The 25,379-nt window shown below is 37.9% G+C and overlaps 1 protein-coding gene and 1 pseudogene across 6 annotated transcripts in view; one reads left to right on the top strand and one right to left on the bottom strand.

Annotated features, from left to right (window-relative positions):
* The window catches only part of Sap47 (Synapse-associated protein 47kD), a 680,382-nt gene that overhangs the window by 470,305 nt on the left and 184,698 nt on the right, over nucleotides 1–25,379 (top strand). The gene's annotated exons all lie outside the window — the stretch shown is intronic.
* On the bottom strand, nucleotides 10,423–11,157 carry LOC138709249 (general transcription factor IIE subunit 2 pseudogene; annotated as a pseudogene).

Raw genomic sequence — 25,379 nt, 5'->3', positions numbered from 1 at the left:
GTAAATTAGTGGGCATAGAGTCACCCGAGAATAAAGGACTGTCTCTTAGAGACTGCAATGATGTTAGGATTTTTCGTTTTGCTACGTTATGCGACGTAGAGCGCAACTTTCCACAGTACAAACTTTAGCAGAAAACCGAAAAAGATTTACGTTTGAGACACTGAGAATGTATCTTGTAGTAGGTACATTGCAATTCGGTACTGTAACTGCACTTTCTAAAGACGACCAATAGGATACATGAAAAAATTAAAATTGCTACATGCTTATTTCCATCATCAACACTGTGTATAATTAAACACAGATGCTTATAAAAGACAGGAGAATAAATGCTTTTCACATTCTTTTGACATTATCATTGTGTAATGTATATTTACTTTCAGAATGTACAGTATCCCTGAAAAGGAATGAGACGATTGAATATTCCTAAGTCTCAGATGTAAAACACTGCGCATGGTCAGAGACCAGAGCACTGATACACAAGATAACGAATATTGAGTTACTTGGATTCAAGCTATTTGGTTTGTTACTAGCATCGTTCCGGAATTCACTTCAAAAACTGCAAAAAATATGATAATATTACGTAAATAAGAGATAAATATATACGTAAATCGTGTAGTTAAATCGACAATGGACCTTCATGACTAGATCGACACTCCGCACAGAAAGTAAAGCTTTCGTGTCGTTGCAATAGCTCAGACGCTAAGATCTCTGCGTGTTGTGTAGAAGAGAGCGAGTTCGATTCTTAGTCTATATCAACGATTTTTTTTTCTAAATAACGTTGAAATAGAGTTTTACAAAGTCCTCAGATTAAGTGTTAATGATCACAGAAATTACAAAATTACAAGTTATAATATTATAAACGTTAATCTAATGAATGTATTTATATACACACACACATACAACGTAAATGCATATGTGTATATATATATATATATATATATATATATATATTAAAAACTAACAATTAAAATAAAATTAAAAATATATTCCTAAGCCACACAGACAAACGATTACAAAGGTTTAGAGTCCTTAGGCCATGTCATTTGTTGAGTAATTATTACAATATTTTATTAGTAGCTTTCCCATATGTGTAATAAATGCACTCGCACAAAACAATTTTTGTTAAAAGTGTGGCTTTGGATTATTTCATTCTCACCCTTTCATTTGATTTTAACTATTTTATCTACGGGTTTAATTTAATGTGCATTCAATTTAATTCATGTTATGATTGAATGTATAAGCACTGTTGCAGTTATTGATTAATTACATATATTAATACTAACTATTAAATGCATGTGTTAAGTAACTAATTGCAGTATCTTTTGCAAAATCTTGAATGTTCAAGTTGTCAATAATATTTCGTACTATATACTGTAAGACGTTAAAAGAATTTGCAATAGATTTGGGATCCTCTACTTTATAATCACTAATTTTAATGAAAAAATATTCTCTTATGATATCTACAAGTTTAACTTTAATAATATTCCGAATCGCTTTAATTGCATTATCTGGATTTTGTGCTTTTCTAATCAAATGTGTTCTATTTCCCTCTTTCATAAATTTTGATAAATTACATTGTACTTCTTGTAGTATTTAAGAATATGAGGATAGTTACATTGCAGCTCATTACATATAGATTCTTCTTTTTAATACATGAGATTTTTAAGTCCCTGCATTATCTACATGATTTTACTTTTGAATTTTTTCACAACATTGAGTGGAGAACATCCACTGAAGTGATTCTGAAATGAAGTGAAAAATACAATACATTTACTCTTAATATCAGTAGTACCAGTAACATATACGTTTTTCCAAGATTCATTTTGTAGACATAAACGTAAATAATCACTAGATACAGCATTTACGACCCTTTTTTAGTTTTTAAATTAATATTTTGAAATTGTTCAGTAACATTGGAAACAGGATTTGTTTATCATGTTCATACAAGCCATTGATTATAGGTGCTGCCGAATAGGAATTCAGTCTAATTCAGTGTACAAAACTTTTATCAATGGCTGTGCTACTTCAGCTTGTATGCTGGTGGGGAAATGAGTCTAAGACTAAGATTTCCAGTTTCAAGGAGTGAATTTAATTTACTTTTGCGGAAAAGTTCCGAGAGATAATCTATGTCTATGTCACTACAGATCACAAATTCCATATGAGATTTCTAAAGTCTTTTCTTTACAAATTCAATGTTGGCTATAAATATTAAGAAATATGAATGATTGTAGTTAGAAGTCTGATTTACATTAAAAAAAGCAAGAAGTTACATTCCTCGGCAAGATTCGAACTTTTCGATGTTTGGTTTTGTCGTCCAACACATAAGCACAGACCTATTCAATGCTTATGTTAATAACCTACAATTTAGCTGTGGCAATGTGGTGTCATAACTTGTGGTTTGTTTACTTAATGTAATTAGATTTAATTTGATTAGCTTCGCAACGATTGCACTTCCTGTTATATCCTGTTATTTAAATATTTAAGTTAGAGTTGATTTATTAACTCTTACTGTGCAAGATGACCCTTATTTCAATAATTCTATATCACGTTAAATAGTCATTGTCTACACTAAAGTATTATCATCATCCCTCATTTCTCATCTTAATGGCGAACCGACGTGACATGAGACAGCAAGTTATAGCTCTAGTTGAGGCTGGATATGGGGCTAGATCTGCTGGCCGTTTGGTCGGTGTTTCTGGAAGTACAGCCGAGAGGTGGGTTCATCGTTACCAAAATTCAGGGGAGGTCGAAAATCGCCCTATTCCTGGGCGTCCCCGGATTTCTTCATTGGAAGAGGATGCTCTCTTATTCGAGGAAGTTCGACAGGACCCCTTTCGGACTGCCAACGAAATAAGAGCAGCATCTAACTTTCCCGGTTCTTCACAGACTGTGATCAGCAGGTTGAGAAACCGCGGTATTAGGAGCCGGAGGGCTGCGCAAATGGAAATATTGGGGGAAGCACAAGCTGTCGACCATCTTGCCTTCGTTACCAATCGAGTGGATTTCGATTGGAGAAATGTAATTTTCTCCGACGAAACAACCATCTCGAGTGATTACGAAAGTCCTGTCCGTGTCTATCGTGAGGATGGTCTCCCACATGATCAGCGCTATGTGCACCGACGTGAAAGATCGGGGCGCTTTAGCATATTGTCACAGTCTAGTATATACAGTCGCGAAGCTCAATACTAGTAAATATGCAAACATTAGATTGTTGCTCACCACTAGGATCGCTAATATCGCCTCATTACAGTCAATGAAAAATAGTACCGTCACAGTCTATTGTTTATAGCACCCTCAAAACTCAAGCTTCGTGACTGTATATAGACTGTGATATCGTGTTAGGGTGGATGTCTTACGATGGACCTGGCGTTATAGAACGCATCGATGGCCGGTTTAATACGGGAACTTAGAGCACATTCTGGAAAATATATTCCTTCCTTCCGCCCCTGGAACGTTTTCCCGAAGGAGCATTGCAGTTCCAACAGGATAACCATCCCGTGCACTATGCCGCAAGCATTCAAAGATGGTTTCAAAGTAGACCCGAGATCGAAATCATTAATTGGCCTCCGAAGTCACCTGATTTGAATGTCATCAAAAATTTATGGGCGGAATTGAAAAAGAGAAGGATAGCCACCTATGCCCACCGAAGCCCTCAAAATCGAGACGAATTGTGGGATCAAGTTGTTGAGACCTGGGAAGATCTCGCCGGGGATTAGAATTTATTCCACAATCTCGTGACATCCATGCCGTAATAGAAGCTGATGGCATGTGGACAAGATTTTAAGTTGACAGGTCTCTTTTTGTTTCTTGTGATTTTTGTTTGAGGAAAAATACTCTTAACTTTCAAGTAAGATTTATTTTTTGACGAGGTTCAGCCCACTTGTAAGACCCAGAAATTGGGCATAAATTATTCATATGTTTCGACAAATTAGATAGTCTAGGAACTCTGAAGAAATTAATTATATCTCAATAAAAAAAGTTTCACCTGGGATCGAACACGAGACGTTTCGGTTAAGCAGTGGAACCGACACGCTACCATACGAGCTACCGAGACAAGACAGTGACAACAGCAGTCTAGAATGTAGATCCCATAGCAGGCATTTGCCATTCGATACAGAGAAGCAATGATAGCTTGTGACCCTAGCTATGTTGTGAAATCGTGGCCTTAAATGGCTGTCTTCTTCGTGATTCTTATTTTGGTCCTTGTCCTTGTTGTGGTCCTCGTAACAATTCTTGCTATATTTCTCATGTTATGTATCGTTACGTCGATATCGAGTGAACCGCGCTGTAGAACTTTAACTTCCCACGACCAAGAGTCGTCTCATTCCTTTTAAGGGTAACTGTACATGTGTGTTTCCCCATACTACCGTACTCTACTCTAAATAGCAACGTTGTTACCTCACCACATCTCTATCTACCTGCAGCGAGTCAACAACCTATAGTGCATGCACAGTAAACTTATTGTATCGGGTCCAAAGTCTCGAAGCCTGGTGATGAGCAAAGCTCGGAACTTGGGGACTTGTGTGTCGTGCGCATGAGTAGGCCTACGGTTACAGGTACGACCTACACAAAGCTCACGCTGCAAGTGCGCCAATGACATTAAGAAAATAAACGGTCTGTTTGAGAAATTAGAAAATACGTGTTATTCGAATGAATGTTTGAAAATACATTTTTTTAATTTTAGGTACAGAATTTCGTGGAGGAATTCGGAGGAGGTAAATTATTTTCTTTAAATGGAGAGTGAATATTTTGTAAGTTGTGCCACACACAAACTAGAGGTTGGAAACGGGCATTCATTGAAAGACATTTCAATCCTTTAAATTGGTGGAAAATTTGTCCATAGCCATGGATCAAGTTATAGAGGGATCTGCCTTAGTTATGATAAACAAATTGAAAACTATTTTAGAGAAAAATTTAGGATATAGGCCTACTTATCTACCTCAGATACGAGATCAGCTAGCAACTGCTGAAAATCGAACGGAAAACAGTGACAGTGAAAACATTCAGTGTCTTAAGTTTGTTTCCGTCACTTCATGTGACGTCCAAATGAGTTTTTCTTGTTTCGAATCATGTTTAACTAACAGGCGAAGAAGTTATGGGTTCGAAAATCTTCGAATGTAAGTAGTCATACATTAATAAAATGTACAGAGCATAACAGTAGGCTAAATTTGATATATTGCTCATGTTTATACGTATATGCTATAAAATTAGGTGTTTCAACCTACCATAATACTATCAATATGTTATTCCAACCAGAAACCACTTTTGTAGCGAACCTGGCAGTACCTCCGTGCTGGAGTTTGTTGACAATGAAGTCCGGTCGCTTAGCCACGAGCAAAGACACAAGCCCTCAAGTTCCGAGCTTTGGTGATGAGATGAAAAATTCCGCCTTGAATACCCAGGCTGTTTCAGTTCGTAGTCTGTTGCTCTACCGACAGAGCCAGCTCCACTCCACGAAGTTCTCGCACATGTAAATCTACGACGGAGGTCCTCCACTCACTTGCCTTCCGAAAGAAAGCTATTGATTTCAATCGTCTTGCCCACGGCCGCGTTTTAACTTGCTTACGTTGGCTCCAATGGCAGTGTATCCGCTGTAGCCTACCACAGAGATTGATTAGTAAACTAGCCACATTCGAGGTTTTATCCTCGATGAAAACAAAAATAGAGTAGAAATGCAGGATCCGACTTGTGTGCTGCGCGAAGTTAATTAGGCACCATACTGTGGTGCTGAATCGGTTGTACTGAACTGTCACCCGTTTATACAAATGACGACACGGGAGCATTGCGAACCTCTGAGTGTCCTACAGATCTACAGCCCTCCTGCACAGTCGTACTGACTGAAACACGACCCTCAAACTAGTTCTCGCAAATGACAGCTTGACTCTAGCTGTATTTCCACACCTGCTGTTGGCCGGAACTTCATTTCACGTAAATGTCCAATGGATGTTTGCGTTACACGTTGTTCCTTACTATGATGTGCTGTGTGGGAGGTTGTATTAAATATGCTGTATGTGATTAGGAAAAAAAGTCAAATAAAAGTCATGTTTACGGTTTAAAGTACTGTACGCATAGACTATGGCATGAGGTGTGCACACTTCCCAAGTAGGTAGCTACAACACGGTACCGTCCGCAGAGAGCACCACGCGAACACTGAAAACAACTGCCACTCTGCGTTCTCAGTCAGACATCGTCCGTACGTGAACAGAGAACATTGAGATGCGTAAACAAATTATTCATTTGTGTTCGGTGAAGTGATAATAATGCCGAAGACAGATGTTAAAAACATAGGGTGTATTCTTTAATACACGAATGTGGTATCGACAGTTTAGTAGTGATACTGGTGAAACAATTAAATCCGGATTATGTATCTGTGCATTAAAAAAGATAAGAAAACCGTGGATACAACATAAATGTAATACACAGAAACACTTGAAAAATGTTGCTGTATGTTAGAAGAAAATAAAGGTTCAAATTCAAATTCCGCCTCAAATATGAAATATGATTTTTGCCAGGATTTGTGTCGAATGATGATAAGTTGCAATATTCCATTCAAAACGCTGGACAATCCTCACTTTAAAGGGTTTATAGAAAAGTACACAAAATATCAGGCACCTTCTGAATCATCGATTCGAAAACAGTTCTTATCTGCACGCGCCTCTAGTGTACCTACTGTGTTTACGTAAACAACAACCCTATGACGAGACAAACTACTCACGTTGTAGTTACCTTCACCTCCGAATGACGTTTTTTCTGCTATCTAGTGATTAGTCTTAAGTCGAAAAAAAGTGACAGGAGAATTCACGAGATCATCGTAATTGGGTAAAACGTTTACATTCTGGATTGCATATTATTGTAGATATTTTAGATTTTTAACCAGTATACGAATTATGAATACCATTGGGAGCTAAATGTAGACCTCATGGCTTTTAAGGAACCGGGAGATTCATTGCCGCCCTCACATAAGCTCACCATCGGTCCCTATCCAGTCTCTACAGTCATATCCCACCTCCCTCAAATCCATTTTAATATTGTTCTTTCACCTACGTCTCGGCCTCCTCAAAGGCCTTTTTCCTTCCGGTCTCCCAACTACAACCATTGTATTAAGAAAAAAAAAGTTATTTTTTAACGTCTTCAAATTAGCATAACTCTGAAAATATTGAGAATTTGACCCATGTTTATATGACTTTTTTTCTCAAAATGTCATCGGGAATATGCTTCGTAAGTGGCGGCAACTCCTCGTGAATCACTCTGTATATATTTTACGGACCAGTAGCCCTCCTGAGAAAGACGAGAATGATGATAAAGTTATTACAGTAATAAGTATATACCAAAATAGGGGTGCAAAGTACATGCACAGTACCAGCGCCACTGTTACTAGTGCAACAACTCTGTTTACGTTCACGCGCCCTGTCCTATCTTACATTGAGTCAATGCAAGAGACATGAAGCAGTAGGAGATAGTAATTGCACCGTCCGTATTCATTCGCGCCTTGAGAGCACGAGTTTGACAGGCATTGATAGATGAAATGAAGTGGAGGGGGAGAGTGTTGGTGGCATGACAGAGGGAAATGGGAGTGCTCCGACAAAACTTTTTTCAAAGTCTGCATTGTCCACGACATACTCCAACACGACCTGACCGCGGATTAATCCGGGCCGCCTGTGCGGAAGTCTTTGCGCTCTAGCGTTCGAGCCTCAGACGCGGCTTAATATGGGTCATGGACCATCCCGTCACCCAGATGCTTTGACCGTAGTGTGTGCCAACTTTCATTCAGTTGTTCAAAGCAAAGCAACATAGAACGTCACGCTGCCAACCCTTAACACATATATCAAAAACGTTTTTAAGGGAGGCTGCAAGAAATATTTATGGGGGACTCCCCGCCTCTCTTTCCACGCCAGCGATTCAAAATAACGAATTATCTCGCGAGGGAAAGATATTACGAGTTCCTGTTGGTGCCCAAGACGCTTGGATATGTACCAACACAACAGAACTTGAGTCATTATTTTCCCTCTGTCTGCAGGCAAGGAAGTAGTGGAACTAATTTCCAAACATCAGTCCCACGTGGACGGCGAATTTCATAATTTAAAAGACTGAGGCGTCGAATGGACCAATAGCGCTTAGTATTAATCCAGATAGTGTGCATTGTCGAAAGCAGATAGGGCTTTTAGAGGAAAAAGATGTGGATCTGAACTCTCCATTTGGTTTTAGAATCAAAGTAGAATGAGATAATTATTATATTTGCCATTATGTGTTCATGTTACGCATCTTTTACTGACGCGCCTTTATCTGAGGAAGGACGAAAGAAAATTATTGTCCACTGTGAACATTAATAGGTCTGTTGTACATTCAACCGCATGGCATGAAAGCGCTTCGTGGATAGATTTGCAACCTGATGATCTTACCATCTGTGTATGGCAGCGGTTTTCATCAAGAAGTTTTAATTCTTTTCCTTCCATTTTCCCATTTTCAAAATTTCTGTACAAAAATTCCAAAAAAAGAAAAAAAAAAATGGGAGCATTCCCACGAGCGATAATTAATATATTTTATATATTGTATGCCAACTTCTACTAAATTAAAATCGGACAATTAGTTTGAATCTAAAACACTTTCAGGTTTTACATAATACTCCGTGGTTAAAAAGGGTTAACAGTAAAGGAATAACTGTTCCTCGAGGATTTACAGAATATAAAAGTTGATAAAACCACAAAAATGATCAATATATGTTCTTAACTATGCGTAACAATTTCAGGTACGTATTTATGCCAAAACCCTCAAAATATGCAAAATAAACCTCGATTACTGCACGTTGTTACTAAGGTAAGGCTTGTAAAATAATAGAATGTTGTAAAATTTACAAATTTTTGTTTTCCGTAAATATTTTGATTCATGGCGTTTCAGACAAGTATTACGCCCCCCAAGTTACATTTGCGTCCCGTGAATGCGATAGACGACCGCTAGTAGCTCTAATTGCTCTAGTTGTTAGTATACAGCCTACTATTTCGTCTGTGAGTGAGGTTATGTTACAAGAGATAATATATATATATATATATATATATATATATATATATATATATATATATATATATTTGTGTGAGAAATACAGTGCATAATATTAACACTTTCACAGTATTTATACGGGTACAACACTTTCAGCACCTCCTATACACGTGTATTCACCACTATCTCATACAACTCACTGGCACGAACAGTAAACACCTCTTTATCAACTTAGTATTTACTCATAGATCACAAAGGCCAGAGGGAGATGGAACGGTGATTCACTTTCTTTCCGGACGCAGATTTAAGTTGGGCGCATAGTATGTATTTTTCCAAATTCCATTTATTTAGATATTACGCGGCAAGGCGAACTTCCGACTTGGCCTTGTAGGTCAGAGCGCTGCAGTCAATCAGGCAACAGTTTAAGTTACAATACGATGACGTCACAGCGTGTTGCACATATTTTCCGCGTCCTAAGTTCATTTTGCGGAGATTACAGTGGTGGCAACCTTAAGAAAATATTAATTTCTAATATCGCTGCAAATTTTCTGAAAGACTTCTAAGAGAGTATTGAAATTTTAAGAAAAGAACGGAACTCGATTACAGTGTTGGATATCCGTTGTTAGAGAAAAGGCACAAAAATATTGTGACTCTAAAATACAAATCGAACGTCTGAAAATTGTTTAGCGATTCGATTTCGGATCAGTCCATTCTTTATTATGACTATTGTGTTTGATGCTGATCTGTGCGAATATTCCGTTTCATAAACTTGAGAAGCCACATTTTGAACATTTCTTTTAAAAGTAGGTATACATCTATAAAATTGCCGACTCCAACAATCGTGAATATACAAAACTTACCCTCATGTTATGAAATAACTTTAAATTCTATACGATCAACTGTTGGTAACAATAAAAGGGTTAAATAAAAACCGACGTGTTCTTGAAAAATATCCTGCATATGCGAAACTCCTTGAAGTGCAATATAAACTAAATAGTGAACAGGCACAAGATAGAACACATTATAATAAATAAAACTATTTAAAATCCGCACCAATAACTTCATGTGATGTCGAAAGAATATGTTTTTCTTTGAGCGACAATCGAAACAGGTTTATATTTCACAATTTATGAATTTACACAGTTGTAGGCTACATTGAAACCAAATTATGTATGTATTTATTTATACAGTACATAAGTAAATCTTCTTTCTTTACTTTTAACAGCAATAACTGAAACATTACATAATATTATGTTTTTTGTTGCATAATCATATTTATGTTTTAAAAAGCGAAATATACAGTAGGGATTACATGATACACTTTTTTTTCGTCATCATTTCAGTCGCACACAATGCACACGCATTGTCTACCGGTCTTCGTGTTCAGTTAACAGCATCAGTCTCCTCTACCAATGTCACAAGAAATAATCAATCCCACTCTCACTTCTCCGATCTTCACTTGTCATCATACGTTTCCAGGATGTCAGCCAAGTGCTCGTTGTCTCGCGGCTTCTTGAGCTGCTTCTGGCGCTGGTTCGGTTTCTTACGCTTGTGCAGTGTCGCCTTCTTGGGTCTATGCTCTTCCATGGAGCGGATTCCCTGTTTCTCCAGATATTCCTCTATCTTCAGGTTATCCGTGCCCTCAACTACCACAGAACGCCAGAGTTTCTGGAACTCATCGTCCACAGGCAGAGCTGCTGTCTTGTTTGTGAAGAACACAATCTTCTTCTTGTCAATCGGTCGCGAGATGTATAATGATCTCATTCTGCAAAGCCTTGAGGGTTTTATTACAATGTGGCAAAGATTCCTGAACGTCTTCCAACAGAATTCCTTCAAGACTCTTCAAGTCTTGTTGTGTCAACAAACACAGTTGATCCCGGTATTAGGCCTATATTTTGAATTTTTAAAAATAAAATATTTCCTCCAAAGCCAGTGTTTGAGGAAATATCCCCATAACACTGGCAGCATTCCCACGCTGGATAGCAATAGCGATTCTTTGTGTCAAGAAGTCAGTCGACCTGGAATCTCCATTGAGCGCTTGCAACTTTTTCCCGATGTCTGAAACCAGCATTTTAGCCTCTGAGCACCAAGGTCCCAACGTCTCAACAGCAAAAACAGAGAACAAGTATCTGTCCTGGAGATCCCGATACTTATTCCTTTTGTTGCTCACTGCGGATGTTGCAGCAGAACCAGCAACTTTGGAGGTAACAGGCAAATGCGATGGTGCTAAATTGTCGACACAAGTGGCATCCCATAGCAGAGATTTTCCATGAGACCAAGGTATCAAGGTCAACCCATCTGGTCTTTTTCCATCAGAACGACAGATTCCAATAGGTTCCAGGATTGATGGAAAACCAGCAGAGACAAGTGCCCTTTTAATGATGTCATTTAATTGAAAGTGCCTGGAAAATTTCCCGGTTTTTGTTTTGGGCAACTTAAGCCATGGTGACCATAGGGATCAACAGTGGCTCCACAAAGACATTTATGTGGAAAACAGATCTTGCACCCGAGTCGTAAGGCGACAGCAATTTTAAAGGACATATTGTCCATTAATGTGCCAATATTGGAAGATGGTATTGACTTAAGCCAAGACCCTGATTCCTTCTGTCCTATTGCATGGTATCTAGCTTGATCGACCTCAGACGATGAAGACGCTAGTAGAGCCTGGTAGATATCAGAGGCATGGATGTGGTCCCATTGTTTCTGAATATCACGAGAAGCTGGGAGGTTACTGTTTCCTGTAATGCTGAACCATTTATCCAAAGCCTCATTCACATAACAGATCCCGATTTCATCACCGTTAATTGAGAGAATGGACTTGACGAAATCAAGGACTCCATATGCAGAAGCCAAGAAAGCAGGCAGACAAACATCACTCACATTCCGGATTCCAATACCTCCAAAGGCAATAGGCAGAGTGGTTAAAATCCAATTGTTATCTTCAAGACGTATATTGAGAATCGATTCCAGACAGTTTCTCAGTAGATCATCAGTCTCTTGAAGTAGTGATGGAAAAAGCCATAATGGGGTGGTGCGAAGAAAATATGTTAATTTAGGAATTAAATAACAGTTCTTTAAGAGAAAGTACGCTGTATGTGTGGAAAGAGACTGTAGACCATCAAATAGTTGCTTCATAATTTCAAGCTTTTCACGCATACTTGACTCTACAGCGGGAAGAAAAATGGGAGATCCAAGTAGAGTCAAATTAGATCGAGATACTATCTTAATCCCTGGAGCTATATTATTGAATGCGGACACTACAGTATCGTCTTGTGTAGAGCAGAAGTATAATTCGCATTTATCGGGATTAATCTCTAACCCTATGGATCTGCAGGAATCTATAAGTTTTTCAAGATCGGAAAGGACCATATCTGGATCCCCTCCCAAAGTACCGTCATCCAGGTAAAAGAGGTTCAAGGTACTATTCAGATGGGTAATGACAGAATTCGGGGTTAGACTAAATAGCAGTGGACCTATCGGATCACCTTGTTGGACTCCAGTCTGCGATGAAATGATGTCAGAATTGTAATACAGGTTAGATGGGTTTCTATACGCTTGCCACAAGAATGCATAGAGTTGAGGGATCTTGCTCTTAACAAGTTCAAGCATTATTATGTTATATTTTATGTGAGACGAAAGTTATGCAATAATAATTTAGTTAAAATTGTTAGGTTTATGATACTCGTGGTATCTTCTTAATGTGTATTTCATAATTCAGCAGTAGTCTACCATTTACGTTGGTTGGACGAAATAATATTACACAAAATATCAATATAAAGCAAATCTGTCACTTACATGAGACAACAGATAAGTGTGCATAGTGAACCTGTTGTGGTCAAGGCATGTGCGTAAAATCTAGAAACTTCTCCTCTGCTGTGACTTTTTCGTCCCAGTTCATTCATTATATATACGCTCCGTATTTCAGCTACCTATAAACTGGAAAGAAGTTGCCTGATTCGAAGTATAGGCTAAGTGACGTCACAGCGCAGGTTCAGGTACGTTCGTATACAAAATAGTTACGCATCCTCTGCCCTCTTCCTCTAGAAAATCAAAACCGGGACGCAATCATAGTGAGTAGTCTTATCGATCACTGCTATTACTAGTCGTATTATTTAAATAACTACATCTTTGTAGCTGATTGAAGGTTCATTGCAGAGGTAAAATGCCTTAGATAAGACGCTCAAGCGTGTAATATTGCAGGGCATAGTTGAGGATATTTGAACTAATATTTTCCTGTCAGTATAGACAACATTACATATAAATTGTATAAAGTAAACGTAAAAGTGACCAAAAATAGTGCACTGAAAGACACTGCAATATCAAAAGGCACAGAAAGTGTGTTGAACGTAATCAAGAGAACCAATACCATTACAATCCGAAAATTATGAAGATAACTCGACTTTTATCATGGATTTGTGTAGCCTACCATGATGTTCATTGCCAACATCCCAATTAATAAATTAAATAATCTACATTTTAATTCCTAAGAAGTACATAGAAAATTAGTGGGTTTTCAGTGATGAGCGACATGCAATATCCTAATGAAACACGAAAAAATATCATACAATGGCAATATCTTGTACTAGACTATATCATGCACCAATAACGTCATGTGCCATTGAAATAATTTCTTACGATATAAAATCTTTTCAAGTTTCGTAATTTACGAATGCACATTTTATTCACTGCAAAGATCACGACAAAAATGAACATCACTGCTCAAGCATGTGTTTACTAGTATAGCTTCAGAATGTAGAGAGTTGACTGTACTCCACGGACACGCAGCGACGACCTGTTTGTTTATATCCTTATCCGTTGCATTACCTATGTTCGGCGTACTGTATACCCAATGTGTCTTTAAATTCAGTCTTTAGGTAGTTGGAATACGAAGCCTAAATTTATACAAGAACATTCTTCATCAACTGCTAATGTTTTGTCTCCGACCCCAATGAACAATATTTTTGCACAAGTGTAATAATTGAGGAAACCTGACGTTCCGTTTGTGCATATTTGTGGCTGTGGCAGATCTATACTATCATGTTTACCTTGGAGGCTTTTGGACAGGGGAAAACGGTATTCCTAGCAGGTGGCCCATGGATGGGATTGCTTCTCACGACGCATTGACATTAAATTGACAGCAGCGATGAGAGGCGTAGGCTTCAACGATAATTATGTCACTCTCCAGGAGATTTATCATGGCTTCTTTCATTTGGCAAGTAAAGCTCGCTGTTCATTGCGGTATATTTATGCCACATAAAAGAACTCTGTTCTTGAATGAGAGGCCATATCTCCGCCAAAATTTCATTCTAGATGTCTACGCAATGTAACGATCTCTAACGTTCGAATAAGGAAATTACGAGATGCGTTTGCTAGTATGTTTGGGCGACATTTCTGATGGCTCAAATTACATTAAAACTTGCGAAAACGAACACAAATCTCTTTGAGTAGCATTATGTAGGTATGTATGTATTAAATTTGGTCAGCACCAGTTGTGATATTTTATAGTTATTGAATTACAATTCCTTATGACTTGTCTCGTTTTTAGGAAGTCAGAATAAGCATAAGTTACTTTACACTATTATTGAGGTGCAGAGAAATGTTAATTTCAAGATATTCTTGCTTATGGCTTTTAAGGAACCTGAAGCTTCTTTGCCGCCCTAGCATAAGCTCGCCATCCTGAGCAAGATTAATCCAGTCCCTATTATCATATCCCACCTCCCTCAAATCCATTTTAATATTATCCTCCCACCTACGTCTCGGCCTCCCCAAAGGTCTTTCTCCCTCCGGCCTCCCAACTAATACTCTATATGCATTTCTGTATTCGCCCATACGTGCTATATGCCTTGTCCATCTGGATTGTTCCTAATTATATCAGGTGAAGAATAGGCCTACAATGCGTGCAGTTCTGCGTTGTGTAATCTTATTACTTTTTATTAACTTGTATGCAACTTTTCATCACATCGTATTCAGAGGCAGGGGATAGTTCCGTAAGACTTGTTTAATTTTAATGAGTTGCTATAAAAAGGCTTAATCATGTCATTGTTTAAGAACCATCATTGTGCTCAGTGCTAGGACGTTGGGCTTATAAGCCATGGAGCCCGGGTTCAAAACCCAGTCAATTCATCCTGAACAATATAACTTGTGTTGAGTAAATTAGAGATCCAGGTAACACAGGGCCTTCCTCCATGTACTCCGGTTCCCCTTTAACATTCTAACAATTTTCTATCATCATTACAGTCGTCGTCACCACCACCACCACCACCACCACCACCACCATTCGTTACGAGTGTAATGTAGACCGAATGTGGTGCACTCTTGTTAGGCTCTGACGAATTACGCTTTTCGCCACTAAAGACATCTATGAGTCACGTTCGTAGAGTCGACGTGAATAACGGCAAGTTAAGGACCTTGCCATATTACAAAAAATTGTTGTTTAAAGACACACGGATGAAAGTTTCGTAACACTTGTTTCCTTTTACTAAATTGATGTAAGTTATAGGTAGAAAAGTTGCATGCATTACATCGTCTTCTCGATGAAGAAATGTCCAGATCCTTGGCTGGGCTTTTTGAGGGTTGGACTCTCGACGAATACTTTCACTTAGATCCATATAATGGGCCAACGTGAACCTAACTGCAAGGATATATATATATATATATATATATATATATATATATATATATATATATATATATGGTATATTCGATGATTGGCCAAGTCCAACAAGTGCCCTACGTGACATTCGTGAACGGATGCTGTGGCCAGCCTGCCTCTGCCCTCACATAGGCCTAGTCAGATTCTATCCCCAACGCTAAGCTGACTTTAGTTGTGGAGAATGGTCCAGGATTGAGGTAAGCACACGAGACAGATGCGGGCAGATGTCCATTGCTTGACCTTGAGCCGCCAATTCGAAATGCACAGAATATAATCCCAAGAGTTTTATCTCAACTTGTCTTTACTCACAACTCTTGTAGATAATAAATGTGGAGAATGTGTAGAATGTTGAAGTGAAATTGGGAAACGGAATTACCCCGAAAAAATCCTTTGCAATTTTTTTGCCATCCCAAATTCCATCATAGGGAATTCGGACCTCCTGGATGGAAGACTATCATGATAGTGCTGAGACATAGACGCGGCTCATTCATTCTCTAGTTTGTTAGCGGCCCTATTGTAATTTCCTGTAAATTCCTCTTTTATGAACGATAAATGAAATGAGTCACTTCCGCTTACTGGGTACGGCTTGCAGAAATGAAAACAAAAGAAAAATACGGGTTATCGAGCGGTTACCAGGTGACATGCGCCGACTGCAACAGTTCGTTCATTCAAGATTTGTACGGAATTGTAGTAGACTTCTATTTTTTGTCTTCTTTCATCTTCCTTATTAAATACTTCTGAGTACATTGAAGCCAATGACAGCACGCCTACATTATCTAAAATAGATATAAAACCGGTTTTACATAATTTACGATATAATTGAAAGTGGATGGTTCGTACTGCGTACGAAATGAAAGTTTACACTCCACGAGGCTTCATTGTCGCAGGTGTTTAAATATAATGTTTTGTTTGCATGAAATTAAGCCACACTGGCAGCATTGTCTTCGTTGCAGTTCTATGACCTCAAAAATACGTGTCGCAGGTATCTAAATACATAGAAGACTGAATGACACTGGCGACGCGTATTTTCGCCCTAGCTCCTGAAAAATTACACTTACACGGCTAGTATGGACAGACATATGTATTTATTTACACTGCAAGTGTGCAAACACCCGATGACAGTGGTAACTTAATATACACAATAATACACAATACAATTAATACACAATAATTACAATTAATAATAATACATAAAATAACCTAATTAATAATAAGTGAATCCGTGGCGCTACAGCCCATGAAGGGCCAAGACCGACCAGCTAGCTTCTGGCCTCACGTCCACATGCCGAAGCAGAGTGGACGATCATCCAACCAGAATGGAGGTATCGTGTGGTTAGCACGATGATCCCCCAGCCGTTATAGCTGGTTTGCAAAACCGGATTTTCGCTACCTGTCGTAGCTCTCAAAGTGCATAACGATACTGGGTGGGCACCGGTACCATACACTGGCCGAAATTTCATGAGACAATTTTTCCCCCATGAGGATTCGAACCAGCGCGCATTCCGTAACACGAGTCCTAGACAGGATGCCTTAGACCACGACGCCACGGCGCCGGCGCGGGACACCTAATTAATAAGTAAATCTAATTTTCCATTACAACCTATATATGTATAGACCCTACATAAGTTTCACATTGGTACAGATACGGAAATCAAGTATAATTTGGAGCTCCCTTATTTTGTTTCGCTTACAACACACTGCGCATGTGCAGTAAACAAGAACTCATGCATGTATGTTACTTGTGGATAGTCGTGCGAAATTGTTGCCTACACACAGGTCGACTCCCAAATTTTAATTCCGTATCTGTACACATAGCAGTAGCTGGCCTCATGTTGAAGTGAAAAACGACCCAACTTATAAGCCTACACTAGGGACAAGTAGATCTATGTATTGTCGTCGCAGCAATTTCATGTCCTCAGCAGTAATTAAATAATTATTGGTTTTATTTCTCACATTATTTTTATATTTCTTGGAAATTATTCTTATTTTTATCAGAGAGTGATTTTGAAATTAGATCATAAATCGGAAAAACAAGGGAAGATGTTAATATATGCAAATAAATCTACAAAATAAAAACATATATGCATTTATGCAAAATAAATTTGGCTTAATTCGAACGTAAAAACCATGATCGGCAAAAATTCACTTTTACTTTTTCAGTATGCCAAATCAATAAAAACTTGCAATTGCATGAAGTTCCGCGGTCTAGTGGTGAAAAATGCATCAGTAAATCTGGCCGTTTAAGTTTTTAACTCAGTTACGTGAACAGTAGCTCCATGAGATATAGCGAAATGTCACAGTACTAATCCAGAATATCGCAATTTGTTTGATTATACATACAAGAAAGGAGGAAACAATAAAACAAGAAAAAACAGAACTAGAGTGATGTATTCTAAGGATGTGAAACCAGCAAATACGCTATAATTAATTTCGTAACATCGGAAACATATGATCCACTATTCAATAGTTGTTCAACATAAGTGTTTGTTTCTCGTGATTTCTACACTAGTGAAACTCAAAATATTTTCACAACACAATCACAGTCAAAGCTTGAAACCTTACAGTTTAATTAATTATATTAATGCGATGTACCGAAGTACATATGATATTTACGTGCAGGAATTCTGCGTTATCATACGATGAAGAATCGGTGGAGCGGAGAAAAATTCTCTAGCACCCGGATTCGGGTTTTTAGCTCTAATAATTCCTGATAATAATGATTCCTGCACGGAAATATCATGTTTACTTCGGTACATCGCAATAATATGATATGCGTATATAATCACTTAGTGATTTAAGACGGCGCTCATTCCGTCGGATCCCGGCCACTTAGTCACTCGTAATGAGTACACCTCTGTATATTAGTATGTTGGACATTGTGCCACTGTCACACATCTGTGACACTGTGCATGAAGGTTGGCCACAAAAGGGAAACCAAGAGGTGTAGCTTAAACTGAGAGGAATCAATCCCGCATCGGAATTGGAATCCGGTATGACTTAGTGGATAGAGCGTCAGCACGTAGAGCTGAAAATCCGAGTTCGAATCCCGGTGCCGGAGAGAATTTTTGTCCGCTCCACAGATCCTTCATCATTAATTATGATCTATTTAACGAAAGTTAGTATTCTGTGTGCAGTAATGGAGTGAATGGAATTTGAAACATACAGTTGTGTCATGAGATAGTTGACGCCCATCAGAGACAGAATTGCCATTGAAAACTAGGAGGAAGACGTAAGTTGTCACGCACAATCATTTTGTATAATTAAGTAATGTAAAATTGAGTAGAATGGTAGTGATGGGAATAGGAATACCCCGAGCCAACTAATTACACCACCTTAACCAGGAGACTAACTAGTAGCCGTCGGTGGTTAAAATATGGATACTATTTGGCTTTGAATCCTAGGTCTTCGAGTTCAAACTACTAGTAGCCCGTTCGTTTCAAGGACAGTAAAGTCCCGGGTATGGTATTCTTTGTCATTACTGTATATCGTAATTTCGCGAGTTCAGATCATTTAAGACGGTATTAAATTGTTAGATTGGCTTCTGCAGGTTTCGTATTATTATAGTCACCGTATGTATAACACAGTGTCAATTAAGATTCAAGTCTCCACGATCCGTTCCGAGCTCCAGATTTGGTATTCCAACTCTTCTCTTCATTCATAATTTCGAGAGCGCTGAGTTTCCTGCTTTGCGGAAAGATCGTTCTCCGGGCCAAGTCTTGATTTGACTGTGAGTGTAGATATCTCTGTCTATTGAGATAGCAGCTAAAACACGAAATAAAGTGGAAAATATTGTGCAGGCACTATAAACCGGGAGACAACATTGTATCCAAATCTGGATAGCGGATGGGGCCTTCGGGGGGAAAAATGTTGGTTTCCTCCGGAAGGGCAGTAAACCTGGAACCCTGAGGCTTAGATATACACCGTGTGAATGAACCTTGTTCCATGAATGTATCAGCCTTTTTTAGCCCAACAATTCTGGAAGATAATTAGGTTATTAGGTGGGTAGGTATTTATTGAATGAATTTTGAACTGCGGAAGCTGTTCAGAGTCTATCAAACGATACGGCGATGATGTAAAATTGTTACAGTGAGGTACGAGGTTTTTTTTTTTTTTTTTTTTTTTACTTTAAAGCCTTGGTTTTTCTGAACCGACGCATGCAACGTGCGAGGCGGGTCTCGCACCTCGCACGTCGCATGCGTCGGTTCAGAAAAACCAAGGCTTAACGTAAAACCATAGAGCATTTCAGAGTTACAATTTGTTTCTTAATCGTGGAAATGAAATGAAAACTGAGACTTACCTATTTCTGATAATAGGTTCAATAAAGAGGTTTTTATTCGTGTTTCCTTACTTTCCTAATGATGTCGGTGTATTCGATGTTTATCATTGGCACGGTACTAAGCTTACAAACTTCGCATCACGGTGAGCATCGTGAAGGTCTTACATCATTATTTCCAAGGAAACTTACAGAAGAAGCACATTCTCAGTACCGATAGTTGCTTTGGTCATAAGTAGGGCTCGGTAGTTGAAGACCTATAAATTGCCTTAAAAAAACTTTAAAAAGAACCAAAGATATCCTAAGAAGGACCTAAAGACTGGAAGAAGGGACGTATAAAGGCGATCCAAATTAATTAATAATTTCAGTTTCAATTACATATTTTATGAATATAATGTTTCAAAAATACAAAATTCTGCAACATACAGTGCGAAGTAATCTATATGAATGAAATGCTTCTCCTTTCAGATATCATATTATATATTTTAGATTAACATAATTTAAAAAAGGAATTCTATGTTTGTTAAAAAAATTACTTGGAGAATTTAAAATAAACCATTTTTGCCACCTAGAATGAATTCAGTGTACTCGCAATGGACATCCTGGAGAAACAAATTGAAATCAGTATAACTAGAATCATATTTGGCTTAATCACGCTAGGGTTACGAAAATTAGACTTCGGAAATCTTACATCAGTTAGTATTGCATTGAATCACAATAGTCATCTCCAGGTTCTTAAGTGTAAAGGATCGTCGGTTTTCTGACAGCACGTTGCGAAACACCGAGAAACTTCTCTCCACATCAATGGATGTCATTGGTGCATACTTGTAGAAAGTGAGATCTCGTGATGGATTCTTGATTTGTAAATATTTCAGTAAAAATGTAGTCGAAAGAAGCTGAAGTTGCGAAAAAAAAAGCCATTAAGACCTTAAAGAAGTGGCTAAAAAAAGAACCAATAGGATAAGCCAAAAAACACAGAAAAAGGCAAAAAAGGACAAATAAAAGTCACCATTTTCTAGACTACAATGACCCAAAATAAACATATATTATGTTGGTCCTCATCTTCGGATACTCGGGGGGGGGGGAAGTATTTTTCCTCAACTTCCTAGCCCTAGTCATAAGTTAGTATGCCTATCTGATGTTACTGTTGCTGCTACGGCATATGTCACGATCAACTCAATATTGTGCTCTAGAAGATTGCAAATGGAAGATCAGTACGGAGATCGCATGGTGGAATGTTTGAAAGGTCACAAACCAATCACCTCTTTGCAAACATTTAATAGTTACCTTGCACGATTGAGAGACATCTTTGCGTTTTGTGAAACACTCTTTTTCTTGTTTGGAACCAATTAATATTTTTATTAGATACTGAATGTTTATTCAGGATCCACATTCTGGTGTCCCGTTTCTGACTTGGTATAGGGGAGAGTTGGGTAATATCGGACATCGGGTAATATCGGACAGTGATGTTTCTTTCATCTACCACCAGATGGTAGTACCTAAGCGACATGATTAGGTTTCTGTATGCGACATCTGAACACTGCTACTACCATATGGTGGTAGATGAAAGAAACATCACTGATCGATATTACCCGATGTCCGATACTACCCAACTCTCCCCTATTTATAACTCAAGTTGCCAAGCACTCTGCACTGATACATCCATAAGGTCTGGGCACCATAGCTGCCAGTCTGTTCTGTGAAAGTGTAATAAGATCAGATCAAGAACATGTTCAGTTTTTATTTTTTATCATTTATTTTTTCTAAGATTTCCGTGTGTTTTCAATAGAAATATTTTTGTTTAGGTTTTGCAGTGTTTTAAACCTTTCAGTGTTTCTCTAGATTATTGCACCATCAGTGATATGATTTTTCAGATAATGTTTCACTTTTTAAATTAATGAGTGATTTTCCTCATATGTTAAATATTGGTCATGCGGTGATTCTGTCATGCAGTCATACAGATTGGTTCTTGTAGAACCAACCCGATAAATTACTTACAAAATGGGAACTGTAACACAAATTATTCATTTCAGATCTCTTTTAAAATCAATGTAAAATACGTTCATTATAAACACAAAAACAGTTAATAAATTAAAAATAAAATATAATAAAGACTGTGTATTCCATTGACGAACGTGTGCTTTCTTATTGGACCACAGGATCTTCCCTTAAAACCTAACCACAGTTCAGGACGAAGTTTTGAGGGCGACAATATGAAATATATAACAGGAACCCCAATTACACCCAGTGAAAATGGGAATAAGGTCTAAGGTTTATCGGGCGATTTTTTTGGGGGGGGATACGGTTGACATTAGTGCATAAAAAAGATATTCACAGAGTTTGTGAAGCAACTTGATAACGTAAACTAACATTAAAGATGTTTTCAGCAAGATGGGGTGATCTGTCATACATCCGAAGAATCAATGAAAACAGTATCCACTTATTTTGACAGCAGAATCATCTCTTCTGTTCTATGGCCACCACGTTCGCCCGTTCTTACCAGCTCTGATTTCTTCTTATTTTAAAGATAGGGTTTTCCATGATAGAGCCCAAACCTGTGATAGTTGGAGGACAACATCTTTAGGAAAAGCAGGAATGTTGATGGTGTGATATTGACACGTGTAAAAGAAAACATGAAGCATAGGTTGGAAATGTGTCTATCGGAGAACAGCGGTCAATTCCAGCACTTGATGTGATGAGAATCTGTTTCACAAGTACCAATGTAAGTCTCCTACAAATTTTACTATGTTTTCTTCATTTGTCTATGAATTGTAGGCAAGACATTTGGTTCGCTTCTATAAGAATCACTCTGCATTATTATTTTTTTTTTTCCTTTGATGTGGTTGAAAGCGCATACAATAATAATAAAATTGTCATCGCGTGTTACCATGCTACAGATTGAGTGCCTAAACTCGTACAAAAACGAGTTCAGCAGTGTTTAAAAATATTCTATCTCGACTGAAGAATGTAATGACTAAGAATTCTGTGCTTTCGTAAAAATGAATCTAGCGTTCTACTGCGACAAAGGATTTTAAACTCTTCTTTTTGTGTTCAAACGATTTCCTCTGATCATTATTGGGGTCTCCTCTTTGAACCAGTTCTCTCCTACGTTCATAGGTAGTTTCCAGGCAGGAAATTGAATATTAATTTCCACATCTAAGTCGCATTTTTTCATTATTTAGTTTCCTGTGTGCAGTACAGTCTCTGCGTTCAAATGTATAACAAATTATGTCCTTCAATTCATACCCTTCCCATTATTGCATTTATAACGATGGAGTTATAAATTCCTAACAGTGAGTAGTTTCAATACTAATGTAGTAAACCTCACACGAAATTATTTTTTTCATGTGAAATATTTACGAGAATAAAATGAAATTCTCATAGTAACAGCTAAAATGCCGTGTCCATACTAATTAGTATTTAAAATGTTTGTTCAGGTAAAGGTTTGTTTAAAAGTGTAATTGAGAAAGAAATTAAGCATTTGATATTATCAAATCTTCTTCATTTATGTCTGACTTTATATTTCCTTAAATATGATTGCATAATTACTCTCGTCCAGTAAATCAGTCAGGTCTGCTACACCATTCTGTTACTATGGATATACAGTTGAAAAAGAAATCCCACGAATTTCAGCACAAGCCAAGATGATGCACAAAGAGCTATCTTGATTGTACTGCTGTGTTCATCCATTTTGATTCGGCGAGTTTGTGTGTCCTGCTCTTGCTTTGTGTTTTAGTCTAAGCGTGCATTTTTATTGTGTCAAATCTGTTTGCGTTGTGTTTTTCACAAATAACAACATGTAAAGTCAAGATCTAGAGGACAATAGGACGTGAGTGTAGTAGTTAAGTTGCTATTTTGAAGATTTTTAAGCAAACAAATTTTAGGTTAGCACATGCTTATGTTTGCATTGCCATGTCTGTTACCTGTCAGATTTGTTACTTCATGTCATATCTGTTCCACCATAGAAAACAGTGCCTTAATTTTTTTTCTAATTATCTATCATTAAAGAAACTAAGGCTCAAATATCTTCATCTTAAGGGCAATCTACTAAGATAATTGTTATTGAAAGAATGCTTTTCTGTTAGTTATTGAAGAAATTATTATCTTTATATTAGGTAACATATCTGATATTAAGATATTTAAAATATTTGTTCATTTTTGATCTGAAGTTAGTTCTGTGTCTCTTCTACGACCGATGCACTGTTTAAAGAATATCTGATAAAAAATAAAGGAATTCTATTTCTATAAAAGATCCATTGTGTTGTCCTGTAATACACCTGTCATTTAGCTGTGCCATCAAAGATTCATTGATACTTGTAGAGAATACTGTACAGCAAGGTGAGTGTACAGTGGCTGATTGCTATGGCAGAGACATTGCACTATATTAATACATGCAGAATATGCACTAAATAGTACTTTAATTTTGACGTTCTCAATCGTCCATTTGTTACACAAATTTTGCAAATGACCCAATTATTATATCAGGCGCTGAAAGTGTTTCTGATTTTTATTTCCTTAATCCACAAAAGATTTATATGCAACGCAGCATTTTCAAGCACGAGAATCGTTCCATGGCATAAAAATATTTATATTGATAACGGTATGTTCTGATTATTCATCTGAATATTGCTAATATAATGCTTAAATAAAAATAAAAAGTTACCAAATCAATGTTCCATAATACATGTTTTTTTAAGAAATATGGTCAACACCTGTGGAGTAACAGTTAGCGCTTCTGGCCGCGAAACTAGGTGACCCGGGTTCGATTCCCGGTCGGGGCGAGTTACCTGGTTGAGGTTTTTTCCGGGGTTTTCCCTCAACCCAATATGAGCAAATGCTGGGTAACTTTCGGTGCTGGACCCCGAACTCATTTCACTTTCATTATCACGTCATTCAGACGCTAAATAACCTAAGATGTTGATAAAGCATCGTAAAATTAGCTACTAAAATAAATTAAGAAATATGCATTTCCTTCAAAGGAAATGAAGTATCGAAGCAATGATGTGAATTGACATGCATTCTCATGTGAGATAAAGGATAACTCATCACCTCACATTTTGTTGGATTATCCAACTCTAAGCTAAATCAGGCATCGTTATCTCGGGTAACACATGTTGTCTCACGAGGAATTTTAGGTAATTAGACTTAGTAGCATCGCAAAGCTGGTAACACACTGCGGTCTTCTGGATTATTTCTTGTTTATAGCGTAAACAATGGGTCATTTGTGCCTAAGTACTATAGTAGTAGTTTACACGTATGGTCCTTTCCTCCTGAATGACCCTGTATAGCCTACAATACCGCAAGCTAGTGGTTTACAGTTCGCGCTTGCGGCTTCATCTGTTGCGTACTACTGCCCTCTTAAAGCCTTGGTTTTTTCTGAACCGACGCGTCGGTGACATGCGAGGTCCGAGGCTCGCCTCGCACAAATCCGGACTGCACGAGAGATAGTGAGTGGTTTCT

This window comes from Periplaneta americana, chromosome 11 (assembly GCF_040183065.1).
Source record: "Periplaneta americana isolate PAMFEO1 chromosome 11, P.americana_PAMFEO1_priV1, whole genome shotgun sequence".
NCBI classification, from domain to species: Eukaryota; Metazoa; Arthropoda; class Insecta; order Blattodea; family Blattidae; genus Periplaneta; species Periplaneta americana.
This window is presented reverse-complemented; position numbering and strand designations above follow the sequence as displayed.